Below are 21,021 nucleotides of genomic sequence, written 5' to 3' on the forward strand. Positions count from 1 at the left end.
TACTATCGCTGAGCTTTAGGAAGCCTTGGAAGCTAAAGTTTATGGTAATGGCCGTTTTGTTTCCGACATGCGCTGTAAGAGGTAGACCGATCAGTCATCTGGCCAATTAGAGCAGAGTAGCTTGCGGAAAACAGGGAGTCACTTGAGAATCATTGAAAAATGTGGTGATGTGCAATGTATATTATGAGAAAATGAGTGTGTTTTTTTTTTACCTTTGATGCATCTAAACCTGTTGTAGGAGATCTCCAAAACAAAAAGGATTTAAATCCTTTAAATTCCACTCAAGTCTTCACCTTACAGTTTAGAGCAGCCACAGAAATCCAATGCCTCTAGGCAACATCCGGTTTTCTCAGTGGTTTAAAATAAAAAAAAAAGTCAAGATTTGTGTGAAGGGGGTTCTGCTGGACTCCTGCTAACACACCTTGATCATCAAATAGTCAGGATAGTGTGGAGTTTCTTAGGGTTCAGTGGTGAAAAGGAAACAGCATCTTTTTTAGTGTCAGGTGTCTAAACTTTCGATATAATCTTTCTACAGGCTGAGGAGGGGTGTTGAGAGGTATCTGTGTTGAGAGGTAAACAGCTACAGTGCAGGGCACTCATCACATTAATGGTAGGGATGTGAGTAAGTTGCAATCCTCTACAATAATAAAAATTAACACGTTATCCTCTTGTGTAGTGCGTGATTATTGGACTTTTTAGCCCCCAAAAATCATACATGGATGGACTGATCTTGAACATTATTTGTGATGGATAGTAGGCAGTTTGGGATAGAGACAATATTTGCACTAGTCACTAGGCTAACTTGATCTTGTCAGTGGTTGTTTCAGATGCACAATCCATTCACTGCATAATAACAACACTGAAAATGTGGATGTGGCCCACAGGAATTTGTTCTATTATTGTTTTGCTGCTTTAGTAAATTAATGCGAAAATTGTTTGGTGTGCATTTCCTCCATTTAAAATGTGCTCATACACTGAAGGATCTTTATAAGCTGTGACAGTGAAGATAATTTAAGTGTTTTAATCTGGTATTAGAGCTTGTACATGCTGTATGCAGCATGAATGCATTGCATCACCTCAGTGTTTAGTGTCTCATTTGATTTTGTGTTGATTGTGGTTATACCTTGTTATTCTTTTATGAGCTATCTAATGTGGCCCTGTGGGTGAAAGATGGCAGAGATATTAAAATCAAGTAATAAGCCAATATATCTCCGTCTAAAGAATGACACACACACACACACACACACACACACACACACACACACACACACACACACACACACACACACACACACACACACACACACACACACACACACACACACACAAACATATTAAAGAGCACCAGTCAAAGTCTAAATGCTTTACTTGAGAATTGCGAGCGGCAAAAATTGCCTAGATTTCCAAATACCTGTAGTAGGTCTACTCTGACTTTATGCCACAAGGAAAAGTGTTTACATCTGCTTAGACCCTGACATGGCGCTAAGCACTTTTCCACATCAAAGACCGAACATTTGAACATTGGCGGGGATTTTAGCATACACACACTGTAAGTTCAAATCTGTGTGTATGCACATTTTATAAATGAGGCCCCTAATCTTCTCGGAAGGTCTCTCATCCAGGTACTGACCCGACTCAACCTTGCTTAGCTTTATTGGGTGTGCAGTCGAAAGCTTTAGGTTGATAGCTGCTGGTTTGTGCATTCATTCATTGAATTCAGTACATACTGTGAAACTACAGTCCTCTCTAGTTAACTACATGGATAACTTTTATGATTGCTTATTTTTACCAAAGACTTTATATATAGGAAGACGGTGCAATCGTATTATAATGAATGGGAGAAAGTGCAACGTGCAATATGGCGGAATAAGTCCCGCCTTCTAAATAAGAGCCAATCGCCGATTGGTAAAGTCATCACATCACTGCAGCTCTTAGAACCTCCGGAACCAACCTAAAGCCTAAAGCTCCAGTTTCTATAGAAACAGTCAGACGCACGCTTAGGACTGCGCAAGTGCACATGTGCATTAGCTTGATCCAGCCTGAAAAAAAGCTGTTTTTTTGTAATGATTTGAGCATTTAGAAACAAAACAAAAAATTAGATTTCATTGGTGATGCCAAAAATGAAATTTAATCTTAAGCTTGGCGAACAGTTTCTGAGAATTTGATGTTTCCCCATTCAAAGCGTTAGGAGCTGCACTTGCATGCCTGGGCAGTTCAAAGATGGCCGCAGAGTTTAATTACTTTTCTTAAAGGAACTTTGTTTTTACTCAAGTTGCCCTTTACTTTTTAATTAGCTGAGTCAGGATTTGTTGATGGCAGAGGTCTGCATCATGTACATCTACCAGCAGGAGCGTTTAAGCACACTTGACCTCACAAATTTCAGTGGAGATCATCAAAGATAATTGTTGGAGGTCAGTTCACTGAAGAAGTTTTGGTTGCTGCTGAGGGATAAAGCTTTTTTGTCAGTGCCACATAGTATATTAGAGACTGCTCAGGTCACCATAACCGCATTAGCAGTGAAAAAGAACATCACAGAGTTTACGTTGCAGAATGCTGATGTTTTGCGTTGTAGGCAGATGCTGTATTATTTGTATTTGGGACTCTGGCTGTCTTTGAACTATGGAGGCATGTCATGCTTATTAAATCCGACTGAATGAGACAATCCTAATGTACAAAGTTTTTTTTAGGCTGTACACGAAAATGGAATATATTAAAATGCTAATGTAAGGTTTAAAATTGGATTGAATAGAGTGCAGCCAGGGGGATAAAATCACAATGCGCTGCATGTCGCCAGTGGACATGAGTCAGGCCTGTGAATGTGTCTGGCTTTGTTGTTTATTGTTGTTGTTGTTGTGGTCATGCAGGACTGTTCAATACAACCAGTTCCACAATTTAATACAGGTATGAAAAAAAATCTGACTCTCTCACGCCCTTAGCCACAACTTCCTCTCAGATAACTGCAGGGGACTAAGATCAGAGAAGAAAAACAGCACACCTTGTTTTATTTCTAGGAATTGCCCATACTGTGAAGCCACTGCACCTGAAAGCTGAACAATGTAAACTTTTGTATTGCTCATGGCCTTACCTGGGTTTTTCCAGTTCTGCTCAATATTTTATGTAATTTATTCCTGTGATGCGAAGCTAATTACAGACATTACTCCTGTCTTCAGTGTCACAAATGTATTCTGCTGTCCCCAAACTTTTGGACCCTATTTTAACGATCTGAGTGCAGGGTCGTCTAAAGTGTACAGCGCAAGTGCACTTATCCACTCTTGCTAGTTTAACGATGGAAAAAACGGTCGCCGTGTTTTGGGTGTAATGTGCAATAAACCAATCAGAGTCTCATCTCCCATTCTTTTAAAAAGAATTGTGCTTGCACCATGGCGGATTCCCTATTTACATGGAGGAATTTGTGAGCGGAAAGACTGAGTGCTTCTCCAGGGAGGAATTCTTTTATTTTTATTATTTAAACATGTTTGCGTTCTGCTGCACATTCCTGTGTGTGTAATAAGCAGAGTGTATGCGCGTTGTGCACTCGCCTATAGGCGAGTTTAAATAACACAAAAAATAGTGCGCTTTTGACTTTAGACCAGGTTTTTGTTGGTCAATGACGCTTTTTTTGTGTCTTTTTTTGTGAAATATTTATTTTAAAGAAATGTCCCAGTTTGATATTTCATTATCTAATGTAATGACATTCAAACATTTGTAAGTATTCAAGTGTTCAAATGCTTTTTGGCTAAACTCATCCATCCATCCATCCATCCAATAGTCATGACTTTAACTACACAGATTGATGGACAGATGGACATATAGATAGACAGACAGACAGACAGACAGACAGACAGACAGACAGACAGACAGACAAATAGATAGATAATCTCTTTCAAAATACTAATGTCTTTCATAACCACAGCAGTGAAGCTCATTTCTGAAGCATTAAAGGATTAGTTCACTTCAATATGAAAATTTCCTGATATTTTACTCACCCCCATCTCATAGATGTAGTACTTCCGCCTACGTCTCTAGAGTGACCTTTCCGACGTGATTGCTCAATCCTATGCACGTTGCAGAGCAGCGCAAGATGAGCAATTTAGGTTAGAAACTTCATTGAGTTGGACCTTCAACATTTTGTTTGTTGTGGAAGGCTATGTTTGGGGGGGGGGGGGCGTCCTGGAATGTTTTCCTCAAAAAAACTTTATTTATTTTCGACTGAAAAAAGAAAGACATGAACATCTTGGTTGAGATGGGGGTGAGTAAAATATCAGGAAATTTTCATTTTGATGTGAACTAATCCTTTAACTTCGCCCATGATACGCCTACACTGCCCATCCTGTCAGAATAATGTAGTTCAGTGTCATCGTAATGTAATGTTCACCAGTCACAACACAAATCAAAAAACTTGTTTTTAATTAAAGTTCAGTTGTCCAAGTGGAAGGAAAATAAGTTTATCACAAATACATTTGAAAAAAACTATTGACAAATTAGTCATAGAAATATGTTCTACCACTCTTGCACTCTAAAAACTGCTGGATTAAAAATAACCCAAGTTGGGTTGAAAATGGACTAACCCAGCGATTGGGTTGTTTTAACCCAGTGATTGGGTTGTTTTAAGCAAACATTTAACCCAACCGCTGGGTTAAAACAACCCAATTGCTGGGTTAGTCCATTTTCAACCCAACTTGGGTTATTTTTAACCCAGCATTTTTTAGAGTGTGGTCATGTAGTAAGAAATAGATTAGAAATCGATAAAAATTATGTTCTTGTTCAGTTTGATTCTATTCCATTCTACTCTTATTTAATAAGATTGCTCAAATTTTTTATCTCTATTTTATTCTGATCTTTTCTATTCTATTAGATTGTTCTATGAGCTATTCTGTTCTATTCTATTCTGCTCTATAACAATTAATGTGATAATGTTCTGGTTATAACTGTTACGTATATTATGTTCCAATTGATTTTTTTATTGCTTTAATCTATGAAATTCAATTATGTTAGACTTGTTTTATTTATATTTTATTCCATTCTATGTTATTTAGCAATAGTACTGCAATGTGATTCTCTCTCTGGCATCTCAGAATTCTCAAATGAAATGTCCTCATATTTCATGTTTACGTCGTAATAACTGTGTCATTATAAAAATGTGTGTCCTCATAAATCTCTCTCACACACACACACACACACACACTGGTTCACTATCTTTGTGGGGACTCTCCAAAGACGTAATGGTTTTTATCTTACACTAACCCTACCCCTAAACCTACCCATTACAGAAAACGTCTCGGTTACGTATGTAACCCTCATTCCCTGAAGGAGGGAACGGAGACGTACGTCGGAACTGACCGACGAATTGGGATCTGATCTCAGAGACCAATCTACTTCGAGTGTATTAAAAACGAGCCAATGGAGATTGGCATGCGATCCACGCATTCCACGCACCGCCCCGCAGCGCGGGTATAAATAAGGAAGTGGAATGCTTGATCATTGCTTTTTTCTGCTGAGGAGCCGAAAGTGACTCGTGACTCGGCCCGAAAGCGGAAGCACAGCACCTGGCAACGGGACGTACGTCTCCGTTCCCTCCTTCAGGGAACGAGGGTTACATACGTAACCGAGACGTTCCCTTTCAGTCGGTCACGTTCGACGTACGTCGGAACTGACAGACGAATTGGGATCCCTACCAAAACGCCAGGGTGCTGGCCCTTCCAGCGTCCTGCTTGAGCGCACTGGACCGTCTTAGATGGTACGGAAGTCAGGGCTCCAAGCAGGGAGGTCAGTCACTGCTGTTTCTGCAAGACCCACCCAGTGTGACTATTGGATAACGCTGGGAAAGCGTGCCTGTCTCGGGAGATGGTACGCTGCGGAGCCACGTCCTTCAGTGGAAGGATTGGTGGCAGAATACACATAAGGACTAACCTGGCAGGGTAGTGCAACATATGGCAGTCTCTGGGGTGGTTCCAGCCTGGTTCCAGGGGGGAAAGAACACGCCCAGAGACGACAGAGTGGGCTCTGTCAAGGGAAAGACACAGGGCTAGCCGAGTAGGGTAGCTGGTACCGTGGAAGAATACACATATGGGGTAGCCGTGAGGGGACCGCTACATATGGAACCCAGCCTACACACACGTTTCACAAGCATACGGGTGCAGGCCTGGCGTCAGACGGCCGCAACATCTGGCACCGCAGGGGTGACGGAGGAGCTCGACAGGGTTAGCCGTTCCCGGGGAACACAACTGGAGAAAATAGACGCACGTATCCGGCCCAGAGGGCGGGAGTGGCATTTCAAGCCGACACATAGAACGGGCACTTAGCGCTACTGGCCACTGGGGGCGAGGATGCGGGAAGATACCGGCTCTACACGGAGGCTACAGAATCTAGCGAACGTGTTAGGTGTCGCCCAGCCCGCAGCTCTACATATATCTGTCAGCGAGGCGCCTTGAGCCAGCGCCCAGGAAGAAGCAACACTCCTTGTTGAGTGTGCTCGCAACCCGAACGGGCAAGGCACGTCTTGGGACTGGTAAGCCAAGACGATAGCATCCACTATCCAGTGGGCTAACCTCTGCTTGGAGACAGCCTTTCCCTTCTGCTGGCCTCCGTAACAGACGAAGAGTTGCTCTGAGGTCCGAAAGCTTTGAGTCCGGTCGACGTAAGCGCGAAGAGCGCGGACGGGACAACACAAAGCCTGGGCTGGGTCTGCCTCCTCCGAAGGCAGCGCTTGCAGGTTCACTACCTGGTCCCGGAAGGGAGTGGTAGGAACCTTGGGCACGTATCCAGGCTGGGGTCTCAGGACAACGTGAGAGTTGGCCGGCCCGAATTCTAGGCACGATTCGTTGACCGAAAGTGCATGCAGGTCCCCTACCCTCTTGATGGAGGCCAATGCCGTCAGAAGCACTGTCTTCATTGACAGGATTTTAAGCTCCACAGACTGCAAAGGCTCAAAGGGAGGGCTCTGAAGTGCTCTGAGCACTAGAGCTAAGTCCCAAGAGGGTAACGAGTTTGGACGAGGAGGATTTAGCCTCCTCGCACCTCTGAGGAACCTGACGATTAGGTCGTGCTTTCCTAAGGACTTACCTTCGACTGCGTCGTGATACGCAGCTATTGCTGCGACGTACACTTGAGGGTGGAGGGAGACAGCCTTCGCTCCAGCCCATCTTGCAGGAAAGAAAGCACGACACTAACCGAACACCTTCGGGGGTCTTCCCAGGTTCCACTTCAAAGCGTAGAGGCGCCTCGTAGAGGGGGCTCTAGCAGAAGAGATGGTGTCCACCACTGCCTGTGGTAGACCACCTAGAACCTCCACGTCCCGTCCAGGGAGTTTCCAGAGGTCTGGACACGGGTGCCATAGAGTGCCCCGTCCCTGAGAAAGAAGGTCCCTCCTCAGGGGAATCGGCCAAGGAGGGGCTGTCGCGAGGAGAGTTAGTTCTGGGAACCAGGTCCGGTTGGGCCAGTAGGGCGCAACTAACAAGACCTGCTCCTCGTCCTCCCTGACCTTGCACAGGGTCTGTGCAAGAAGGCTCACTGGGGGAAACGCATATTTGCGCAGGTCCCGGGGTCAGCTGTGCGCCAGTGCATCCGTGCCGAGGGTGCCCCCGGTCAGGGAATAGTACCACTGGCAATGGGTCGAGTCCGGAGAGGCAAACAGGTCTACCTGTGCGGCTCCGAAGAGGTCCCATATCAGCTGGACCGCCTGGGGATGGAGTCGCCACTCCCCCGGAGGTGTCGGCTGTCTGGTTCAGCGCACCTGGGATGTGAATGGCATGAAGCGACCTCAGATGCTTCTGACTCCAAAGGAGGAGGTGGCGGGCGAGTTGGAACATGCAACGGGAGCGTAGACCACCCTGACGGTTGATGTACGCAACGGCCGCAGTGCTGTCCGTACGGACCAGTACATGCTTGCCACGTAGCGGCCCCTTGAGGCGACGCAGTGCCAAGTGTACCGCTAACAACTCGAGGCAATTGATATGCCAATGCAATTGAGGTCCCGTCCACAGACCTGAAACTGCATGCCCGTTGTACGTGGCCCCCCAGCCCGTGGAGGAGGCATCCGTGAAGAGCACAGCATGCCTGGACACTTGTTCTAAGGGCACCCCGGCCCGGAGAAACGAAGCGTCGGACCATGGGCTGAAAGTTTGGCGGCAGTAAGGAGTCACTGGGACCACGCTGCCGCGCCCACCTCGGGACTCGGCCATGGAGCCAGTGTTGAAGCGGTCTCATATGAAGCAATCCGAGCGGCGTTACTGCGGCTGCAGATGCCATATGCCCCAGGAGCCTCTGAAAAAATTTCAGTGGGACCGCTGTCCTGCTCTTGAACGAATTCAAGCAGTTCAACACCGACCGGACCCGCTCTTCCGTGAGGCGCGCAGTCTGGCTGACCGAATCCAGCTCCATACCGAGATAAGAGATCCTCTGTGTGGGACAGAGTTTGCTCTTCTCTCGGTTGACCCGAAGGCCCAACAGGCTGAGGTGACTGAGCACCATGTCCCTGTGTTCGCACAACTGCTCCCGAGACTGGGCGAGTATGAGCCAGTCGTCGAGATAGTTGAGGATACGAACGCCGCGTTCTCTGAGCGGAACAATGGCTGCCTCTGCGACTATCGTGAAGACGCGAGGCGACAGGGACAGCCCGAAGGGCAGGACTTTGTACTGATATGCCTTCCCCTCGAACGCAAAATGTAGGAACGTCTGTGTCGAGGAAGGATAGAGACATGAAAGTACGCATCCTTCAGTTCGATCGCTGCGAACCAATCTTGGGGACGGATGCATTCGAAGATGCGTTTCTGCGTTAGCATCCGGAACGGGAGCTTGTGTAGGGCCCGATTCAGGATACGCAGGTCCAAGATTGGCCGTAACCCACCCCCTTTCTTGGGTACAATGAAGTAGGGGCTGTAGAACCCCGCCTTCATATCGGCTGGAGGAACCGGCTCGACCGCGTCCTTCGCCAGTAGGACATCGATCTCTGACCGCAAGACCTGAACATCGCTGCTTCGCACGGAGGTGAAGAGGATGCCCTTGTACTTGGGAGGCCGGTGAGCGAACTGAATCGCGTAGCCGAGTCTGATGGTACGGATGAGCCAGCGAGACGCAGCCCAGAGACCGCACAAGCGGGACCAACGGCACCACAGACGTACCCGGGGTGGTGCAGCGAGGCGGAATAGACAGACCCGACTCGGGAGGCCCGGAGGCGGCCCGGAGTGTTGTCTGAGTATTCCAGGGTGGGGCAGAGTGTGGGTGAGAAGGCCCGGGGGCGTTCTCGGTGCCCACACTGCTGCCCCCTGGCGAAGGGAGGGGAGGAAAGAAGTGACAAGGCCCGGGGGCGTCGCACACTGCCAACCTGGCCCTCTTGGGGCCCAGAGAGAGAGGAAACTGCTCTGAAAATGTGGGTACCGCTGGACTCCGGAGAGCCAGCGGCAGAGTATTGACACCAGTCAGGGCCCCCGGTCCTCCTCCGGGGGGGGAGAGGGAGGGGTGCGGACACCAACTCCCTCGGAGCAGCTCCTGTTCTCCCTGGGCTGCCCATCTCAGGGCCGCTTGCCCTTACGCTTGCTTGTAGACTAGCAAGCCCTGAGTGGGTTGGGTGCCTCCCTTACGTCCGGCACCCTGCTTCCCAGATGGAGGCTGCTGCCTGGGTTTCGCAGGGGCGGAGACGGACGCAGGGGGGGCGCCCTCGGCGACAGGCAGGCAGGGGCGCTGCGAATTAGGATTTTTTTTTTTTTTTTAAACCACCTCTGTCTACTTCTAGGCCATCGAGAACTGCTGGGCAAAGTACTCGACGGCGTCGCCGAAGAGGCCAGCCTGACAGACAGGGGCGTTAAGGAACCGAACTTAGTCGAACTCACGCATATCTGCCAGGTTTAGCCCCAGGTTCCTGGACCACTAGTGTGGACATCGCCTGACCCAGGGAGCGTGCAGTGACTTCCGTCGCCCAGAGAGCGAGGTCCACCGTCGCACGCAGTTCCTGCATAACCCCTGGGTCGGGACTACCCTCGTACATGCAGGACAGAGGGTAGTGAGAGAGGGAAAAATTTACAGATTTCGGCCCTTTTGGTGTTCCATAATTTGACACCAAATAGTTCCATACTGCTAATTTTTCCTAAGCCCATCCGGGGAAAAAATGCACGGGGGTAGGCAAGGCGATTTAAGCGGTGCACTACGCCTCAGCCACCCGGGAAAGCATGGCTGTCAACTCTGAATCTGATTCAGCAAGAGCACCCACCATTATAGTGGGAAACTCAGCATCATCATTTCCAGTGCATAACAGCCCTCTCTCCGATGCAGCAATTGACATCTGTCCTCTGCCAGAGCCCCAAATGAAACACTAGGTCTCCTTGTTTTAAAAGGACCAGCAATCCCATCTGTAAGCTACCAGCAGGCATGTGAGACAGTGAACGTAGCCGTCAAACTCGACGGCACACGGTGCGCTGAACGTTCAAGCCCTATGAAAAGGCAAGACGAACACCGCACCGACGTGGTCATGTTCTCATGAGAGAACATGAACCACCCACGAACAAAGTCTCGGCATGCTCATGATGCGATAGAGGAGTGGGGGCCCGAAGAGATGTACCTGGCGGGGATGCCCCACTGTAATCCTCAGGTCCACCAAGGCTTATTAGCTAAAGTAGTCCTTTTCTGATGCACCAGAAAAGAAACTAGATCAGGGAATAAGGAAAGGGACTCAACCCCATTTGAGGTTTCATAGTCTGGACCGCGCATCGAGAGTGCCGAGTGACGCGCTGGGTTGCCGTGGCAACCCCCGCTGTCAGCCGGCGCTCGACGGCACACGGCGCGCTGAACGCTCAAGCCCTTACGAGAAAGGTGAGACGAACAACGCGCCGAAGTGACCATGCTCTCCTGAGAGAGCATGGATCACCCACGAACGCAATCTCACATGTTTATATGTGAGAGAGATCGTGGCCGTCAAATGAGGACAGGAAACAACCGCATCCAGAAACACACGGTTTGAATGACATCGTGAAAAAGACGCAGGGTCAAACCGTGTTGCTCTTTTAGAAAAGGAAAACCGCTCTTTCAGTGCTGAAGCACTCAGGGAGATGACCACGGCTCACGCAGTTCAGATAGTGCAAGCCTGCGTGAGCACTCAGAATGGAAACGCCCAGCCAACCAACAAAACCAGCTCTTTATCTCCTCTGAAGCGGCCACCCGCTGAAAAGCGCCGTCACACCCGCACTGGAACAGCAATCCTTCTCACGAGACTCGAATAACACTCTTCGTAGACACAGCAATGACACTGTTCGGCTCCGAAAAAAAAGGCAATGATCAAGCATTCCACTTCCTTATTTATACCCGCGCTGCGGGGCGGTGCGTGGAATGCGTGGATCGCATGCCAATCTCCATTGGCTCGTTTTTAATACACTCGAAGTAGATTGGTCTCTGAGATCAGATCCCAATTCGTCGGTCAGTTCCGATGTACGTCGAACGTGACCGACTGAAAGGGAACTGCATTTTTAGATTTTCATAAAACATCACTTAGTATGATTCATAAGCCATTTCCTCATGGGCACCAAAAATGTCCCAACAATTTTTGGATATTGCCATCTTTGTGGGGACATTATGTCCTCATAATGTAGGGTTTACCAGGACACACACACACAGCCGGTCACACCTCCTCAGTGACCTTTATTAACTGCAGCGTCTCTGAGAATGGATCCAGCCATTCGTTAAATAGGACACAGCCCTGCATGTGCGACAAGAGGCGAATAAACAGCAGATATTTCAGCTCTGTTTGGCTTTTAGCATTCAAACCATCTCTGTGTGAGCTTCTGCTTACTGAGTTAGTCAGTTTTCAGAAAGAAAGGAAAAAAACACTGGAAGGGCAGTTTTTTCTTCTTCTTCTTGTAATGCTGCAGAATACACATCTCAGGGAAAATTTGACAGGAAAATAACGATGCCATTCTGTGAGATGGCTGTTTGGCTGGCACATACAGCATAGAAATTTTGCAACCTGCATGCTTTCATCTTTGCAAATAGAATCTGGACACTTTTTAAGTTAATCACCTGAGATGCAGTAAATATTAGAGCTCTAGGATTTCACTCATTGGCTTAAAAAGAATGTGCACTTCATTAGCAACTATCTTGAGGCATACCAAATGTAGCTCTGTATAGCAAACAAAACACACAAAAATGTGTATATGTAATGATAGACAATGTATGAAACTGTATTATAAAATGTATTATATTATGATATGGTGTAGTTACAGCATATCTTCCAGCAAGGGCTTTAAACTACAAATACAGTGGTGGCCAAAATTATTAGAACACTTGGCATATGGGAGTTGTCTTACTGGGCCTGGATTTCTTTTCCAATTGGACAATGACCCGAAACATTCTTTTAACTATTGCTGGAACTATCTGCGACAGAAGGAATCTGCTGGAACATTGAAAATGATGGACTGGCCCCCTCAAAGTCCGGACCTCAACTCCATCGAGGACATTTGGGGCGAATTGGAAAATAAACTGGACATATCTATTGTACATTCAAAGGAAAGCCTTTGGCTTCAGTTGTAGATGGCATAGGATAACATTAGTTTTTAAGTTCTCAGAGGAAATATACTGACACTATGCCAAAAAGATGTGCTGCTGTAATTGCTGCAAAAGGTGGACATACCAAATATTAAAGTTAAAAGTGGATAAAAACAGTACGACTCACTTCATCTGATATTTGATGGTCAGATCAACCATCTGCATGTTTCATGAACATTATGAAATGAAATCATGTTTTGGAGGCAAAAAAGGTCAGATTTTCAGATCTGTCAGGTGTTCTAATAATTTTGTCCAGCACTGTACATAAACTATAACTAATTTTCCCAATTTATGTATTGTAGTCCTATATTTGTTTTAATTTATCAGCTGAGGTAGGGGATATGAGAGCAAATATTTTACACATTTATAATATCTACAAGTAGTTTGAATCTTCAGTATCCTTTTAAAAACATTTCACTAGACAACATAACTGATTCAACCAATGGTGTACATTTGGGGATGGGACTATCTGATGGTTTGTTTGTTATTCAGTGACTTTAGGTGACGCTTGTGGCAAAGAAACGACACACTTCAGCTTTGATCAGACAAATATCTAGGTGTAGAAATGTTGAAAATAAAAATTTTAGCTAATATTTCTATATAACCTTACATGGGTATAACAAAATACCTATAAAATGAACTCCATTCCCAGAGTTGAAGTATTTCTCTGTTTCAAGTTGTGCTTGGTTGTTGCTGATTTGAGATCATTTCCAGTGCAATTGATCTGGATAACTCAAGAAGGGCTCTCTACGAGCCCCTAAGCACTAATATGAGACTGCATTCAGACCCACTTTAGACATCACCCCAAGGGGTTGAATTCATTTACAGTGTCAGGATATCTTATTTGCCGTTGTGCCTTCTATTGCCTTCAGTGCTCAACTGGATTAAACCATTAAGCCGTGGTGTGTTAAGTAGCTATTTCTGCGATGGAATTCATCTGCTAACAAAAATTGCCAGGCCCTTTAGAGGCGATAGAAAACATTTTCCAGCTAAGAATGACTTTGCTCTCTGTTTTCTTGCTGTTTTGATGCTAAAAGTGAGAAGTTGAATTTCTGCCTAGAGGTCTTAAAACAGATCTAATGAGACAGTTTTTTCCTTAAACTAAAAAGCGACAAGTAAAATGTATTTTAGTTAGTAGGACTTCTACAAAAATTACTAATTAGCCAATATATAAAAACATTCAGTGCATTATAGAGACACTTAATGAGACGTAAGTTCATTTCACTTAAATGTTACTGAAAGTTAATTGCTTTAAGTGGAAAATGTTATGTTAACACAATAACTGATTATATTAAGCAGAACTTAAACTGAATGTACAGAAGATTTCTAGTTTTCACCATGTTTCTGTTTTTGCATTAATGTTTGGGTTTATGTTTCTAATTTTAAAGATTTTCCATGTATACACCCTTAAAAATAAAGGTGCCAGGAAGAACCAAAAAGGGGGTTTCACAGTGATGCCATAGAAGAACCATTTTTGGTTCCCCGAAGAACCGATTTGTGAAAGGTTCTTTGAAGAACCTTTTTTTTCTAACTATTTTATAGTCTAAAGAACCTTTCTGCGCTACAAAGAACCTTTTGTGCAATGGAAAGGTTCTTTGGATATTAAAGGTTCTTCATGGAACCATACACCTCGCCAAAGAACCATTTAAGAACCATTATTTTTAAGAGTGTAAGTGAATAGGGTTTATATTTAATAGTATACATTTATAATTTAATATTAAGAAAAGTATTATTTTAGTGGACTCAAATTAAATAAGTATTGTTTATGTTTTGTATAAATCCAAGTCTTTTGAATGTAGTATGTTTTCATGTCATTATGTTGTTTAGAGCAATTTTTTTTCTTACGTGGACACCGGGAGTCATTTGTTTAAAAAATAAAATGACATGAAATGACAGGTATAGGCAGAAACAATGGGATTTTTTTTCATTCACCAATCAATGATCTTTTATTTATTTATTTATTTGTTTATTTATTTATTTATTTATTTATTTATTTATTTATTTGTTTATTTATTTATTTATTTATTTTTTTATTTGTTTTTTTTTTTTATCAAACTTTGTTTAAAGATGATTCTCAACTATATTATGAAAGACATAACGGAATGAATTGATATACCATTTTACTGCAATATGTGGGTAAAATGGCTATACATGGGTTTTCCCATTCAATGCAATGTATCTATACACTGTATCTAATCCGCATATTAATGTGTTCTTGCAGCAACGTGTAATAATGGGAGTAATAGTTGGCAATATTTTCATAATAATATTTTATAGGAGCATTGATATGTAATTTCTTTCCCTATTCACTTGTTGTGTCTCCCAAAATGCCTGATGAACATGCTTTAAGTTCCAGTGTCCTCTATTTAGGACATGTATGTAATCAATGCCCTGTTTTGTAACAGAGTCATATTTTGATTATAAACCCCATAACATTTTCCTGAGGTGTTGATTTATAACAAACAATTTGAAAATTAGTCAGATTTAAATGCTAATTACAAAATATTATAATAATTCCATAAGACTCCTCTTTGATCATTCAGTCCTTTTAAAGACCAAGGAGAAGTTGTTATTCTGGTGAAACCTCAAAACAAATATCTCTGAAAAGCCCTGAATGTGCTCTTTACAGGACATCCAGACTTAAAACTGTGACATGTATGTTGTCAGAGAAAGTCACTAAAATATAATGTCCTCGTACAAGGACAGTGGAACCCAGGAGGTTTAAAAATATATATATAACAATAAAAAAAATGGGTTTATCATTGGGTTTTACAGTTTGAGGTGGTCAAGGGGCAAAATATGAAGGTAAAAGAGAAAAAAGTAGAGGAATTGGCATTGGCTTTATTATTTTTAAATTAACTTCATTTATTGTAAATTGCTCATTAGGTTTTATAGGGAATAGCTCGGAAACAAACAGTGCTAATGGGAAACCAAGCTGAAACAAACACAAACAGCTATTATGGAGTGAGGTCACATTAAATAAAACGAAACTAAACTAAACAGAGATAAAGGCTTTGCTAATGGACTGTTGCATGTAGAGATTCAGCCTCCACCCAAAGCCTTGGCTCATGCATCATTAATATTGTTCAATTAATAATGTAGTCAATGCGACTATTAAACACTCATTTGACTATAATTGCCTTGCAATCAATCTTGTACGTGAGACAATCAACCTCTGAGCTCTGATTGGATTGAATCTTCATAGCAGGGCATCGTTCCAGGATCCATCGATGGCAGCTGCAGTTTGGCTGTTGGTTGGTCAGTACCAATTTGTACTTACCAAGAGGGACACAACATTAGGTCCTGTGATTTAGACAAACAGGCTAATTTCTAATCACTTTCACTTCCATTTTGAGAGAAGAACTGCATAAAAAGAAGACATTGTTTTATGGTGTTGGAGTACTTGTCTCTCATGTGTGAACCAGATGTGGGTTCAACAAAATCCTTTAATATTTATCATCTGCCATAATGTCATGTCATGTAATGTCAAGGGCATAGTCTTGATATTGTTTTTCGGGTCTACTAGAATAGGGTTTCATGTTCACAAAACACACTATTTTTCACACATGTTGCATTGTAAGGGTCAGCACCTCTCTTACCAGTCTGTCAGTAACGCTCTGTTTAGTTCTGGTCTCAATGAAGCCCCTCCTTCCAAAAAGCACAATGTGCTTTGACTGGTCAGCTGGACCACTGTATTGTGATTGGTCAACCACTTTCAGCATGTTTTAAAAATGTCACAACCCCTTACCATAACCGTGAGTTTCAATACACTAATAAAAACTCAACCAGGCCAAAAGGACAAAAATGTGATTCGTTTTTTGCTGTTGTCAATGATGATATTTAGATTTGCTTTGTGAGGGGTTTCCTCACATACTTTACTGTGGCCTCTTCAAACGTTAAAAAAATGTCAGTGCAGTGATGTCATATTTTATTTCTCACGTTTAGAAAGTATTTTATTTTGAATGCTAACATATGCTATTATATAATAACTTAACTTAAATTCTGTCATTAATTACTCACCCTCATGTCATTCCAAACCCTTAAGAACACCCTTAAAAAAAAAGGTGCCAGGAAAGGGGTTTTCACAGTGATGCCATAGAAGAACCATTTTTGGTTCCCTGAAGAACCGTTTTGTGAAAGGTTCTTTGAAGAACCTTTTTTTTTCTAACCATTTTATAGTCTAAAGAACCTTTCTGCGCTACAAAGAACCTTTTGTGCAATGGAAAGGTTCTTTGGATATTAAAGGTTCTTCATGGAACCATACACCTCGCTTAGGAACCATTTAAGAACCTTTATTTTTAAGAGTGAAGGGTCATTCATTTTCAGAACCCAAATGAAGATATTTTTGATGAAATCCGAGAGCTTTCTGACCCCACATAGACAGCAACACAACAACCACTTTCAAGGCCACTTTAAGAAAGGTAGTAAAGAAATGTCACATCTGTTCTGTGTTTTGCACTTTTGGGACTTTTATGTTGAAGTTATTTGTGACTAGGTTCTGTGTTCTTTTCTGTGTCCTGTTCCTGTGGAGTTTTGTAGTTCTTTGTAGTTTTTCCATGTCGATTAGTTTTCCCAGGTGTTCCCATTCACCACACCCCTTGTTATCTCATTTAGCTAATCTCCCCTGTGTGTATATAAAGCCCATGTTTTTCTCTGGTTCTCTGTCGGTCGTTGTTTAATGTTTCATGTAATGCAGGTGATCCTGTTCCCAGTTCTCTGGTTTTCTGATTTGTTTTGTTCCGGAGTCCTGCTTTTGATTGTTTATTTTTCTCAGTGTTATTTTGTTCCTGATTTTTGATTGTTTGTTTCATTAAATTCTCCCCTGCATTTGGATCCCTCATCTTTGCCTGCCGCCTGTTATTTCCTGTTTTGTGACAAGAAATCGTTAAATAGTCCATGTGACTGCAGTGGTTCAACCTCAATGTTATGAAGCGATGAGAATACTTTCTATGCGCAAAAAAAACCTAACAAAAATTACGACTTTGTTAAACAATATCTTCTTGTCTCTGTCAGTCTCCTACGCTGATGACGTAGTAAATACAGTCCAGCGCTTCCTAGTTCTACATCAGAACGCCGGGTTACCATTGGTCGATGCTGTTCACGTGAGCACCACGACGCATGCGTTGATGCTGACGCAGCAGCTATCCAATGGTGAGCCGCCGTTCTGCCGTAGAAACAGAAGCGCTGCACTGTTTACACTACGTCAACAACAAATTGTTGAATAAAGTTATTATTTTTGTTTGTTTTTTTTTTAGCACAAAAAGTATTCTCATTTAGGTTGAACCACTGCAGTCACATGGACTATTTAACGGTCTCTTTACTACCTTTCTCTGCAATTTGAAAGTGGCAATTAAATTGCTGTCTATGGAGAGGTCAGATAGCTCTCGGATTTCATCAGAAATATCTTTATTTGTGTTCTGAAGAAAAAAAGAAAAAGAAAAGAAAATTGTTTTCTGAAGATGAATGAATGTCTTAGGGGTTTTGGAACGACATGAGGGTGAGTAATTAGTGAATTATTATTTTTAAGGGAAATGTATTGAATTTATAGAAGTAAAATGAAATTGTTGTGATCACATTGAATTAACTAGGTGCAATTCACCTATTTTTCAGATAAATCTATTAAACTTTGTGAATGTGTGTCATAATTGTATTAAGATTTAATTTAGATAAACCTTTTTTTGTCAGCCAAACTGTTTGACCTAAAATATTTACTCAAAGTAACACCTTAGAATTTAAGTTAGTATTTCAATAATTTAACAACTGATGTTGCTTAATGGCCACTTAAACAAATAAAAAATATATATATTTTAGTAAGTGTTTTTTTTTTCTTAATAAAAACATAAAATTGTATATACATTTTCATATTTGCAAATTGGGCCAGCCTATGATTTTTTTTTTTTGATATATCCTTTAGACACATTTTCTTCTCAAGGATAAATAAAGTATCTGTTTACCAATCCATCTATCTGTACCAGCAAGAGACAGCAAACATTACCTCAGGGGATTTGTTTCAAAAAGACTGACTGACAGTTAAAGTACTAGTACAAATATGTCAAGATAACATGTCTTCTTTTACAAACATTTCTTCTATTTTTCTCCCCCAATGTACTGTTTATGTATTTCACATTAATATATCCCCCAAAAACTCCAGAGAGCTTCCTGTAGAGCAGTGGATAAACTGGGTCAAAAATGTTGACATGAAACTGGGGGATCAGAACTAGGGCTTTAAACTCTGACTCAAGATGCACATGAGGGATGATACAACCATCAAAGCTGTTTGTCCTTTTTTTGTGAAAATGCCTCTTAAAATTAGGTGGGGGAAAAAAGAAATGAGACTAATGAGAAGATGTGAGGTTAACATTAGCATTCCATAACATTTTAAACTTTGATGTATATTAATATGGTGATTAGGTCTGCATGTTTACATTATCGCATCAATCACATAGCAAGTATAATGCATATAAAAATCAGCTGCTTGGTAACAACTTGACAGAATAACCTTGAACTAACACTTACAGAAAAGTTCACAAATATAACTTCTTCCAGAATAATTTTCTTTTTTAATGATTCTTCCTAGATAGCAATTATGCGTGGAATCCACAAAGGCCTACCAGGATCTGGGCCGACACTATGTTGCTGTCTGGGTTTGTTATTCATTTAGTAGTTTCATTAAAGTATAAAACATCATCCACTTATGGAAAGTGACATTTCTGTCTGGTGTTATGCTTGTTTTTCCTTTGTGGTTTTGAATTTGTCTTCTGTGTTAGTTTTTCCATATTGCCCAGGGTGCGTCTCAATCAGCACCCTAGTTCAGTAGTCAGGGCACTGATCAGGGAATCAGTCAATGGGCTGACTCCCTGATTAGTGTTCTGACTACTGAACTAGGGCGCTGATTGAGACGCAGTTTCCCAGTTTTGACATGATTTTGATTCATTTATCCCATTCACCTGTGCCTTGTCAATCATCTCGTTAATCATCTCGTTTGCTCCTTTGTTTGCCTTGTATATAAGCACTCAGTTTCAGCCTGCTCTTTGTCCTGTATTGTTTAATATCAGTGTTAGAGTGTGTCTATTCTGATTCCTTGAATGGTCCTGTCATGCTTTTTGGATTAAAGATTATTGGAATTAAATTTTTCGTTGTGTGCTTCTCATCAGCCACTCAACCGTGACAAAATAAGGCCATATTCTGGTTTAAAAATCTAGTTTTCTTCGATTCATTAGCAGCAGCACAGCATGGTGCTTTATGTCTGATGTGTGACCCACTTAACAAAGTGTAGTAGGGGGAAACCGGCAAGAGTTGTAACACAGGGTCGGTTGTAACACTGTCAGTTTAACAAGTCAGAAAAGAGCTATGATGTCATGAATATCTTACACCTCCCATCACCAACCTTGTTAAGGAAAAGTCACATGAGTTTTTTGTTGTTCATCAAGTCAAGTCAACTTTATTTATATAGCGCTTTTAACAATGCAGATTGTTTCAAAGCAGCTTTACAGTGTTAAACAGGAAAATAATGCAGCATAATTTTATTCAGCTGTATAGCCATTCTGGAGAAAACGCTGATGTCATCAGTTCATTTCAACAGTGACAGTGTGGGCTTTAGATCAATAATTAGATCAGTAATTTAGTTTATATGGTTAATTTAGTTTATTAATTAGATTTATTTCGATGTTTAGTTGAAGAATTTAGTTCGAGTTATGGGGTAAATGTGTTTATGCTCGTAATCTATGAGCATGTCTTCTTATCAGAAAAAAACATTATTCATCTTAGACTGATCTGCCGGCGATTTGATTTCGCCTTGCAACTCAGTCTGGAAACCTGTACATTCATTTCTTCTGCTTCTGTTCCACTTTTGCGGGAACCAATCACAGAATGGCTTGTCCACCTGGCATGCTATTGGCAGGTTTAACACAATGACGGATAGAGAAGGGATGGCTCGATGCCCGTTGATCACGCCTCTTGTGGTCTGATTGGTTGAAGGACTATCTAATTGCATACAGAGTCATTTGAATTATGCTTGTTTATCACGCCTCTTGTGGTCTGATTGGTTGAAAGACTATCCAATTGCGTACAGAGTCTATTAATTTATGGTAGTTGATCACGCCTCTTGTGCAGTAGAAAATACATAGCAGACTCCCCAGACCAATGTTCAATCTTAAATTGAGCTTGGTCTGGTGATAGCCAGACTATATTCGTCTGGGAACTCTGCGCGATCCCAGACGAGGAATAGAGTCTTATCTAGCGAAACGATCAGTCATTAAAAAAAGAAAAAAAGAATATACTTTTTAACCTAAATTGCTCATCTTGCGCTGCTCTGCGACGTGCTAGTGAATGCACAATCACGTCGAAAACATCATGCTAGACGTAGGCAGAAGTACCACCCCCGTGTTTACAAAGTTCACATGCGAGCACTAATACAAACGCCCTTTAGCAAAAAAAGGTAAAACAACGATGTCGGACGATTTTGAAGTTGAAGATGGAGTGTTTTTTGGTAAA

The sequence above is a fragment of the Gobio gobio genome (genome assembly GCF_949357685.1).
Source record: "Gobio gobio genome assembly, chromosome: 2".
Lineage (NCBI taxonomy): Eukaryota > Metazoa > Chordata > Actinopteri > Cypriniformes > Gobionidae > Gobio > Gobio gobio.